Here is an 11,834-nt window from a genome sequence, read left to right on the forward strand (position 1 = left end):
GAGCAGTTAGATGAGAGAAAAATAAATGGAATAAGGGTAGGAAAGGAAGAAGTGAAATTATCATTATTTGCAGATGACATGATAATCTATGTAGAAGATCCAAAAACCTCCACCAAAAGACTCCTAGAATTAACAACTTCAGTAGCATAGCTAGATACAAAGTCAATACTCAAAAATCAATAGCATATCTATACACAAGCAACAAACACACCAAGAGAGAAATAAGGGAAACTATATCTTTCACAATAGCATCCAAAAAATTGAAATACCTAGGAATCAATCTACTAAAAGAAGTAAAAAATCTGTACAGTGAAAATTACAGTACTCTGAAAAAAGAGATTGAAGAGGATTTCAAAACTTGGAAAGATATTCCTTGCTCATGGATAGGAAGAACCAACATTGTGAAAATGGCCATACTCCCAAAATTGTTATATAGATTCAATGCAATTTTGATGAAAATACTATTGGTATACCTCACAGATGTAGAGGAAATATTCCTAAAATTCATCTGGAAGCAGAAGAGACCCAGAATAGCAAAAGCAATCCTGGGAAACCAAAGCAGGGCAGGAGGTATCACAATCCCCAATTTGAAATTATGCTACAAAGCTACTGTGATAAAATCAGCATCTTATTGGGGAAAAAAAAAACAACAGACCTGAAGATCAGTGGAACAGACTAAAAGATGTAGACACAACTGCAAAGACATTCAGCCACCTTATCTTTGACAAAGGCGCCAAACATGATCACTTTAAATGATGCTGGGAAAGCTGACTTTTCACATGCAGAAGACTAAATCTAGACCCAAGTCTATCACTAAAATAAAGTCAAAATGGATCAAAGATCTAAATATTAAAACAGAAACACTAAATCTACTGGAAGAGAAAGAGGGTTGAAATCTTAAAGACATAGGGGTATGCAGAGAGTTTATGAACAAAACCCAAACTGCATGGGAAATACTTCAAAGAATCAACAACAAAGATCTCATCTTATTGAAAATTTTTGCGCTCCAAAGAAATCACCAACAGGGTAAAAGAAAACCCACGAATTGGGAGAAAATTTTAGCCAACTATCTGTCAGACAAAGGACTTCTACCTAGAACATATAAAGAATTTTTTAAAATCAGGCCCCCAAAATTCAGAGACCCAAACCAAAAATGGGCATCTGAGATGAATACACGCTTCTCACATGAAATACAAATGGCAAATAAATATATGGAAAAATGTTCAATATCATTGGTCACTCAAGAAATGCAAATTAAAAAAACACTGAAATTCCATCTCACCCCAGAAAGAATGGCTATGATCAAGAAATCAATAACAAATGCTGGAGGGACTGTGGAGAAAAAGGAACCCTTCTCCACTGCTGATGGGAATGTAGACTGGTGAAACCACTGTGGAAAGCAGTGTGGAAATTCCTTACAAAACTAGGACTAGATGTCCCACTTAACCCAGCTATTCCCCTTCTGGATATTTTTCCAGAATAACTGAAAACTTCATACCAGAGCAATATATGTGCACCCATGTTCAGAGCAGCACAATATGTCATAGCTAAGTCTTGGAAACAACCCAAATGTCCATCAACAGACTAATGGATAAAAAAAGATGTGGTATTTTTATACAATAGAGTATTACTCAGCTGTGAAAAGATAAACTTGAGGCTTTTATAGGTACATGGATGCAACTAGAGGCCATAGTCATAAATGAAATAAATCAGACCCACATGTGTAAACATCATATTGTCTCCCTAGTGTAAGTACCTGCAAGAGTAAATAAAACCCAAAAGATACAATAGACATTGTGAAAGGGAAGGAAATTGCTCAAAGGGAAGGAACAACTGGGATGAGGAAAAGGAGAAAATAAGGAAGGGAAATAGATAGATAGCTGGGATAATTGTACTGTTGATTTCTGTTGGTTTGGGGCTGGTTTGGGGCTCAGTGGCACAGCGCCTGCCTGGCAAGCACAAGGTCATGAGTTTGAGTCCCGGTACCAGAAAAAAAAAAATAAAAAAAAGATACCAAGGGGCTGGGGATTTAGCTCAGTGGCACAGTGCCTGCCTGGCAAGCACAAGGTCATGAGTTCAATTCCTGATACCAGAAAAACAAAACAAAACAAAACAAAAAAAGATTTCTGTTGGTTTATTGACAGGAACAGTTAATGCTTAAATTTTTTTTCTTGATCAATTTTGCATTTTTATATCTGGTAATCTGAACAACTAATCTTAAGACAGCAATATGCAATATAAGAACCATTGTTGAACTCCTACCATCTTGTTTAGTGAAGCTCTGTATCATTTCTAGTGTTTTTATTACTTTTTATTCTCTTTTATTATTTGATCAATCTTGCATTCTTACATCTGGTAATCTGAGCAAGTTCATTGAAGATAACAATATGTAACATAACAATCATTGTTAATTCCTATCTTATTTTGAAATCCTGTATCGTTTTTATTGTTTTTGTGCTGTGTTGTTCTGGTTTTGTCTTCCTTGTGTTATTTTGTTATTATTGTTTTCTTTTTAAAATAAAAAATATTGGATCAGCCCCCAGACAGTCCTGTAGTATTAACCCAATAAATGTTTTATTAATTACAACTGCAAAGGACACTGAACTCCTGGAAATAAAATAAAATAGTATAAAATGAAATGCATCTCGAAGAGTAAAATAAACATCTGAATTAGTGCCTTGATTGTAAAATTACTATCTTTATGACTAGAGCTTTTAAAAGTTATGACAGTCAATATTGGGTATTAGGTGAATTCCATGCCCAACATGGCAGGATCTGTTTGCCCAGCTTCAAGGGCCCATCCAATTAAGGCTCTGCTGGAGCCATAGTTCTGTAACATTAATAATTTCCTTTTTCTCAATAATGAATTAGGTTTCCAAATTTAAATTAGCTGGGAGTATAAACATACTGCATTCCAGACAGTGGACTGATTGGAGTGCCCAAGACTCCTGCCCCTTGGCTTAGTACTTTTTCCCTCCTATAAAGCACCTATACCTACACCCACTCATGGAACTCTCAAACAAACCCTGTTCCAAGGTGGAAGTCCTGATGGAAGTACTGCCATAAAACCTTCCAAACTGAGACAAAAGAGAAATGCTTAATGCTCCTTCCGTGGTACTTTTTATTTATTTGTCTTTTGCAGCTGCCCTACATGCCATGTAGCCAGCCACAGCGACATCAGGTGCCCAATGACTACTCAAGAGAGCAAACCTGCTTTGTTTTAGCTGAAGCAGGTTTTGGTCTTGGACCAATTCCAGAGGATTCTGCCTCTTTGAATGACTCTGCCCTTCTGTAGCCTTCCTCAGTGAGGTCCACCCTTCGCTTACCCACAATGAAACAGAAAATCTGACACTGTACATAAACCAGTAGCTGAAATTGGTAATATTAAAGGCAGTTAACAGCTAGGTAATGACAGAGAGCAATAAAGAATTTCCAGGAGCTGCCATTTGTAGGGCTAGAGGAGCTCCTAAGGTTTGTCAGTAGCTGCTTACCTTTAGCAGCAAGGCGGGCCACCAACATTAACAGCTGATAGCTGCTGACATTCAAAGCAAAGAGAGGTTACCATTAAAAGAGCTACACTATGCCAATTTATGAGTGCTGTACATATTGAGTAAAAGAACCTTTACCCAGTTGGTAACATCTTGCCCTTATAGGGACTCCCCTTTAGAGAAACCTAAAGAAGAAGGACAGCAATGATTGTGCTCATCAATGGCAATGCAGCCATGTTTGGCTTCTATTTTACATTAGCTAAGTACCTATGCTTGCCAGGAACAAATCCACATACTCAGTTGTGTTCTGGCACACCTCAGAATGTCAAGGCACTGTTTTTTGTTGTCTTTTCACCAAGCCCACCATAAGATCTTCAGCGAAGTGAAGACAAGGACCATGCATTATTTACCTTTGCCTAGTGGTAGGTACTCAATTAATGTTTGTAAAACCAAATGAAACAACTCAACAAAAATGCATGGTCATAAAAGAGAAATCTAGAAGTCATTGCCACCTTGGTTATGCTTTGACATGGGGAGAGCACACACAGAGGGACAGAAAGAGAGGAAGGCAGAAAGTCTGGGAGAGTAGGGCAAGGAAACGCCGGGAAATGGAGATGCTCAGCAGGCCAGAAGCCAGACATGAGAAAATGAAGCAATGCCAAGGCCAGCCTTACACTTACCTAATAATTCAATGAAACCTTTAGTTACTGAGCTAGATTAAGAAAATTATATTTTTCATTTGATCAGGGAAAAAACAAGCAAGAGCTAGATTTGGTAAATTTCAGAGTTAATAGTGTGCAGAGTGGAGCGCTGTGCCTGACTTCTAGCCCTGACCTGTATGGCACTGAGAGAAATCATATTTGGAATCAGTATGTTCTTAGGGACTAATTCTTTGTTTCCATTTTTAAAAAATACCAAAGGCAGCTAAAAACAAAAGGAAAGACCTATTTTAGAAAGACAGATTTTATAAAATGTGTATAACTGCTACCTTATCCAAGAACAAGTAAGTGTCTCCCACGGGATGTGTATAGGAGAGATGGGGGAATAGTTCACTGGAAGGGAAAGTGGTAATTTAAGGTTTGCTTTGGGTAGAGATTTGGTGTTCATGTAAGATAAATTGGCCTAGAAAGGTGCCTTGTTCTACCTAGGAAACAATTTACTTGCATGTGATGGTGGTCATTTCTCCACAAGTTATTGTTCAGTCACACTTAGTTTTCCTTTTTAGTTTGATAAAAAGATGCAGCTTTTCATGGCTTCCAAACTGTTACTTACATTTCATAACAATGTAGTTGAGATTATAATCTACTGAACAGTTAAAGGCCCCGCCTCCCCCCAAAAATGGACTATTCCATTTGGCTTCCGGCATTGGCCAGAGAAAACAGAGAATGAGAGGGCAAGTTTATGTGGGTTTAACCAAACCCATTCAACTGTTTATCAACATCCAGTTTCCTTACAAAGAGAATAAGTTGCTGTGGTGCAGAAACAATAACTGCATGCCTCCTGGCTTCCCACCTGGTCTCAGGTGGACACGCTTTCAGAGTGGGGGCCCTCTTCGGTTTACACAGAACCCTTGAGCAATGCAGTGACCACACATAGCTAGGTCCCGACTTCAGTTTCTTGTCTAAGGTGAGTTGAGTCAGGTCTCAAAAAGGAATCACCCACCAAAGCAGCTTGTGTACCACAATGCTCAGCTTATGACTTAGCTTCAATTATTTAATAGTAGATTTGGGGACCCATGTTTTCCTAGCACCTCAAGGATTTCTCTCAGAAGTAAGTGTTGTCTCCTATTGTCCCTAAAATCCATTCATTAGAAAGAGTACCTCTTTTCCTTCTTACATTAAATTTATCAAGGTACAAGTTGCACATAGCAAAATACACATATTTTAATTATACAATCAGATGAGTTCTGACATATTTACAGAAATGTAGTCCCTACCACAATCAAGATGCAGAACATGTGCCTCTTCCCACAAAGTTCCCTTGTGTCCCTGCTTCACCACCTGGGCCCCAGCCTGCAACCACCAATACACTTGCTATTATAGTAAGCCCCTGACTTATGAACATTCATGTTGCAAACTTTCACAGATATGAGTGGACCTCACATTACAGTACTGTAGTTAAGCTGGTCTTTAGAATACCATGAACACCATGTGAGTGGAATCATATGATATGTGCTCTTCTAGACCTGGCTCTTTTGAGATTCATTTATGGTGTTGGGTGTATCAATAGTTTATTCCACTTTGTTGCTGACTAGTATCAGGTAGTTTAAATGTACCAAATTTTGTTTAATCTGGATCAGATTGTTTACAGTTTGAGGTTACTATGAATAAAGCTGACTTGGACATTCTCATACAAATCTCCGCAGACACCATTTTATGTGGGAGGGAAACAATCAAAGGAATGTAAAAACCTAGAAGTCCATTTTTGCGTCATATACTAAGTATAAATTGGCTTTATTTTTAAAAACTGCCAAACTATTTTTCAGATGTACCATTTTGCATTCCCATAAGAAATACATGAAGTTTCAGTTGCTCTACATTCTTACCACCACTTGGTATGGTCAGTATCCATCTTTAATTTTAGCCGTCCTAAGCGATATGAGGTAGTATCTTGTTGTGGCTTTAATTCATACTTTCCTGATTACTGATGTTGATCATCTTTTCATTCACTTATTGGGGATCTCTGTCATTGACTTGTTTGTGGTGACTAGGTAGATAACACCAAAATTGATAATCCAACACCCAAAGGTATCCTGATTGACGGCTAATAGATTGTTACTTTTCTTTCTTGACTTAACATTGTTAGTACATAAACAATTTAGAAATCCCCTATATACAAGCTGAGCAGGTAGACTGAGCCTGTGGCATTGGAACATATAAATCATATATCCTTCTTTCTTTATTGCTGTCCTGTGCTTATGCACACCCTCACTGATACAAACCCAACAACCAGTCTCAAGCTGTCTGACCTCTCACAACACGGTCTACTTGTTACTAAATTCCATGTTTCTTTGAATTTTTATTTACTTCATATGGACACATATTCATTCCCTAAACAGATAGTTGAAAGTTGAATTTTCTTTTTTCACTAGATGACGGGGAGAGTGACAGAGACAGAGAGAGAATTTGAACTTGACACTATATTTACTGTAGGTTTTAGAGCAGTCATTTCAGTGGAAACTAAACTTTACACTTCCAGGGCTTCATGAGCTTCCTCCATCACTTCCTGCTCTTGTTGACAATGTAAAACAAACTTATCAGTTGCCTGAAAATGATCTTCAGGGACTATATCAGCATATTGAGTTGTTGGGCTGATTGTATTAATTTTAAAAGAACACATGTCTTGGTTCAGTAAAAATTTGTAGAAACCTAGATAAAAAGAACTTATTGATTGGGATGTTTATCCTCACAACTAGCCTTTCCTTTTTTATATAACTATGGAGAATATTGGTCTTCTTTTTTACTTTCCAGGATCATCTACCCAGGAAGACTCAACAGGAAATCCCCACTGTGCCGCTGCAAGAAATTGGGTCTTTATGAGGTCTGACTCCTTCCCACCTTTTGCCTAATCAGCCGATAGATGTGCCAGTTCCCACTCCACCTCTGCCAAAAAGAACTTATTTCAGCCAGGGCACACAACTTGTGTGAGACGTGATCCAGAGAGGCTGGATGCAGACTCAGCGAGAGTCCCAGTAACTTTGGCCAGGGAAGCTAAGGCTGGGAGCCATGGCGTTGCCCTGTCCAAGCGCAGGTCCTGGGAAGCAGTCTCACCCTGGAGCCTCCTGTTTCATTTGCTTCAGCTTGGCAGGCAGTGATGTGTCTTGGGGAACCAATCAGAGACACAGAGCACCGCAGCTGTGAGCGGTCCTCCGGGTGCCCAACTCACATCACAGCTCCGTTCTTCTGTGCTGCCATTTGAAGTCTTTATCCAGTCTGATAGCCACAGAGACAAGCCCTCGGGTGTCTGCTGACAAGAAACAGGGCAGCGCTGTGCCGTACTGAGATGGCAGATGCAGAGTTCTCTCTGCTGAGGTCTAATGGGATAATAACCAGGGCCAAAATCTACGTACCAACTCTGGCACAAGGACGCCCAATGCTGCCTCAGGTATCCTCGTGGCTTTAGTGTCCATTGTCAGGGAAAGAGTAAGTAGGGATAAAGAGCAAAGTGAACAAAGTGAAGGGGAAGAGGTGCTGCTTTATCGCTGGAATCCATCTATTTCCTAGAAATTTAGACTTCTAGGAAAAGGCAGCCTGATATAAAAGGCAAAAGTTCCTGGATTCAACACTTGATACAACTCCATACCTGACACTTGCTACCTATGAACTTGGGTAAGTGACCTAAATTTTCTGAACCTCAGTTTTTTCATCTGAAAAATGGAGATAAATATTTCTGTCCTGACAGGTTTTCCTAAAGGTTTTTAAAGTGTGCATAAAACAACTGGCAATTGAAATGGAAAAATATTTTCTCAGCTGTCTTCCCTGAGGGACTCTCTCCTGGCTTCTTCTATTCTCCCTAGGCTTTTCTGCATTGCTTTGTACAGCCTTACCGCGGCTGTGCTGCGGAAACTACCCACATGCAAGAACTTGGCAAATGCATGTGGACTATTCCCTAGATTTTACTTGTTCAGTAAGTATCTACAGAAGCACAATCAGGGATGGCTTGTTGCCCAGAGTCCCAGAGTATGTGGCACCGCCAACAAAACTCTGTGCAAGTTCCAGGAGAGGAGCCACCAGTCAATTCTCATACACTGATTCACCCGAGTTGAGCATGCTGCACACACGCTGCATGGTCTGTGTATGCTGATTTTCTGATTTGACTCAGTAAGGTCTCAGAACAGTTCGGAATCCTGGTGATAAGGCCCTGAATTCACTTTTTTAACGTGCCAGCAGTTGTAGTTTCTCACTGGCCTTTGAGCGCTGGAAGGAAACTAAAGGATGGAAGCACCCTTCTCTCCTGTGGAAGATGGAATGGGAAAAGTTTTACACACCTGAGCTCTTTTAATCCTCCCCATAGGTCTTGATGTCCACTTTACAGATGATGAAACCTAAGCTCCCTGAGATTAAGTAACTCACACGGGTGTCAGAGGCAGTGACTGCTGAAGCTGAGAGTCGTTTGCAGCGTCCAGAATGACTTGTGAGAGAATGACACTTTGGGATAAAAGTGCAGTACTCTCCAGGGTTTGGTAAATATGGAAAATCCTGTGGAGCCTGGAATCGGTTCACTATACTTGCATCCCTGTCCCCAGTGAGTCTCACCACCCGCTTCCTTTTTCTCATCCCTATCATTTCCCCTTCTCTTTCCTTCTTCCATTCTTTATCTATACCACAGAAAGGCAGGGGCTTGAAAGTTCCTTTTCAGCCAACTGATATCTCCAGCCTAAAGGCAGGACTTGGGGAATTTCCACGGAAGGCCTCTGCCTTGGATGAAGGAGCTCTTAGGGGAGCTCTTGGAGGAGCTGGGCACAGTGTCCCCGCGGTGCAAGAGAGGATCCGGTCCAGGGCTGGACCACTAATTGTGACTCTTTGCACAGCTCTTTGCCTTTTCTTCCCTTGGGGTATTTTTGGGGTTTCCCAACAATCAAATAAGCTAAGTTCTGTGTTACTGCTTCAGTTGTCTTGGTGCATGTGGGAAAGAGCCAAGGAGAAACCTGATAACCATGTTGAGTGAGCTATTTTCTGGGAAATTGTGAAACATCTCCTGCGTGGTTCAGGCTGTAGCTGGTTGCCCCTTCAGCCAGTGCCTCCGCATTTGGAGATGTGGTTTGTGTTCTTTTATCTTCCCAGGTTATACTATAGCCAAATGGAGACCACACATCTTCAGTCTTTGCATCTACAGCACCTAGGCTAAAACCTGCCATGGGGCAGATGCCCAGTGAAAGTCCTGTGGAATCAGAATGGAAGGTGAGTTGGGTCTTCTCACAAGGGCTAGAATAACAGGTGTACTGTGGGTAGGTAGGGGCAGAGACTCTTGGGCTTGCCAGACCTGACCCTCAAGCCCAAACCCCACTTATCAATGTCTCCCATACCAGCACTACCCTGAGAGTTTCTGCCCTTTGCCACTAGGAAGCCAGTCAGTAGTTTCCCCTTGAGTTGTACCCCTGCAGCCAAAGAGCATGCAGAGTTGCCTTGTATACAGCTCCAATTTGAGATTTACAAGTGACAATGTAGTTAGTGATAATTTTGAGCAGCATTTAAAAGCAAAACAATATTATGCATATCGTATATATAACTATATACATATATATGTGTATATACATATATATGTGTATATATATATATTTGGTACCAGGAATCAAACTCATGACCTCAGGCTTGCAAGGCAAGCGCTTATGCCACTGAGCCATATCCCCAGCCCTATAATTTTAATCTTTAAGATTGTCTTACAAAGGCAATCCTTCTATTAGGGTTGTCCTTTAAGGTTGTAGTGATTTGAGTTGTTTGAGATATTTTACAAATAAGAAAACTATGGCTCAGAGAGGCTAAGTGACTTCCTTGAGGTCATAATTACTGAATTCAACTAGTGAATCACAGAAGCAGGACTCTATTCAAACCTGGCTGCTTCCAAAGTCCACAGAGTTGGCCACCAGTGGAATCTGATATGCAGTTTTTATGGTTTTTTCATGCCCTCCTCCCCCAAAGAAAGCTATTTTATTACTTCTCTAGAAGTCTCTCAGAAATTAGCCCTAAAAATATTAAGGAGATCAAATCAGGAAGAAGAAAATGGTTAAGCAAGAGCTTCAAGACTTGCAGCCACATGTTTGGTCAATCTTGCATGTCTCTATTTGTTTTCCTGAGAAACCACTTTGAAGATATCAATACGTAATACAACCACAATTGTTAATTTCCTACAACTTTGTCTGTAACTCTGTATTGTTTGTATTGTTCTTAGGCTAGTTTGTAAATGTATGTCTGTTAATTAATATGTTTTCCTTCTTTTATTTTTAAAATAAATGAAAAAGACTTGAAGCCACAATCATATTTTAATTTTACTTTAGTTATCATATTGTGTGACTATGAATTTGCCTTCCATCTTACTGCTATGTTCGCTAGTCTACAATAAAGTGCCTACATTTTTCAAACAATCTAGAATATTGTCATTGTGAAAAATGCCTTTGATCTGGGTGTAGTGGTACATGCCTGTCCTAGCACTGGGGAGGCTGAGGCAGGGGGATTGCTACAAGTTTGAGGCCAGCCTGGGCTACATAGCGAGTTCAAGGCCAGCCTAGACTATATAGTGAGACCCTGTCTAAAAAAATGAAAAGAAAAGACAAATGCCTTTGACCTGTTTCTGTTTCCTAATTTCTCATTTGGTGTTTTGGCTTTGTGGATCTTGAGCTCCCCTCTCCCCAGTGTACTAGGGATTGAACCCAGAGCTTTCTCACTAAGCTACAATGCCAGTTCCTTTTTACTTTTGATTTTGACACAGGAGCTCGCTAAATTGCTGAGACAGAATACCCAACATCCAAAGTTAAAGAAGTTTATTTGGATCACAGTTTGTAGAGGTTTCATTCGATAATCTGCTGGCTCCAAGGTAAGGTGGCACATGGCAGAGAGGCAGCTGTTCATGGTGGCAGAAGACACCAAAACAGTGATGAGAGAAATAGAAGGGACAAGCCTCTTTCTGTCCTTTATATTATATCAGGCCACCCTTCCAAAGGAAGCCATAGCACTCACACTCTCAATCCCTGCATTGCACCATAATCAATCACAAACTCTAGATTCAGCCACCTCCAAAAAATCCACATATAAAACTGCAAGAGATTTGGAGAGACATCTAGATACAAAGCATGACAGTTACCAAGTTGCCCATGCAGGGCTCAAATTTGCAATCCTCCTGCCTCAACCTCCCAGAGTGCTGGGGTTACAGCACACTCAGCTTTATGTGTCTTTTATGAAGCAGCATCAATCTACCAGGGCTTGGACACGGTCCAAAGCCATGCAAGACAAAGGCAGAAATGAACTATGGGGAAATGCTTTGTCAACCAAAGAGTGCTGCAGATGCATGTGGAGGCTGTTAGCCTTATTAGTTAGTGCCTTGAGAAGTCGAAGGTATAGAACAGGATGGACAAATTTTTCTGTTAAGGGCCAGATAGTAATTTTTTAGCTATGGTAGGCCTTGTGGTCTCTGTCACAACCAATAAACTCTCACCATTGTAGCAGGAATGCAGCCATAGGCAATAAATGAACCAATGAGTGTGGCTAAGTTCCAACATAGTTTTATTTCTGGATATTAAAACTTGAATTTCATAAAATCTTCATGTGTCAGGAAATATTATTCTTCCTTTGATTCCTTTCAACATTTCAACATGTAAAACTGTTCATAACTCACAAGCTGTAGAAACACGGC

The sequence above is a fragment of the Chinchilla lanigera genome, unplaced genomic scaffold (genome assembly GCF_000276665.1).
Source record: "Chinchilla lanigera isolate Chin_1 unplaced genomic scaffold, ChiLan1.0 scaffold00040, whole genome shotgun sequence".
NCBI lineage: Eukaryota > Metazoa > Chordata > Mammalia > Rodentia > Chinchillidae > Chinchilla > Chinchilla lanigera.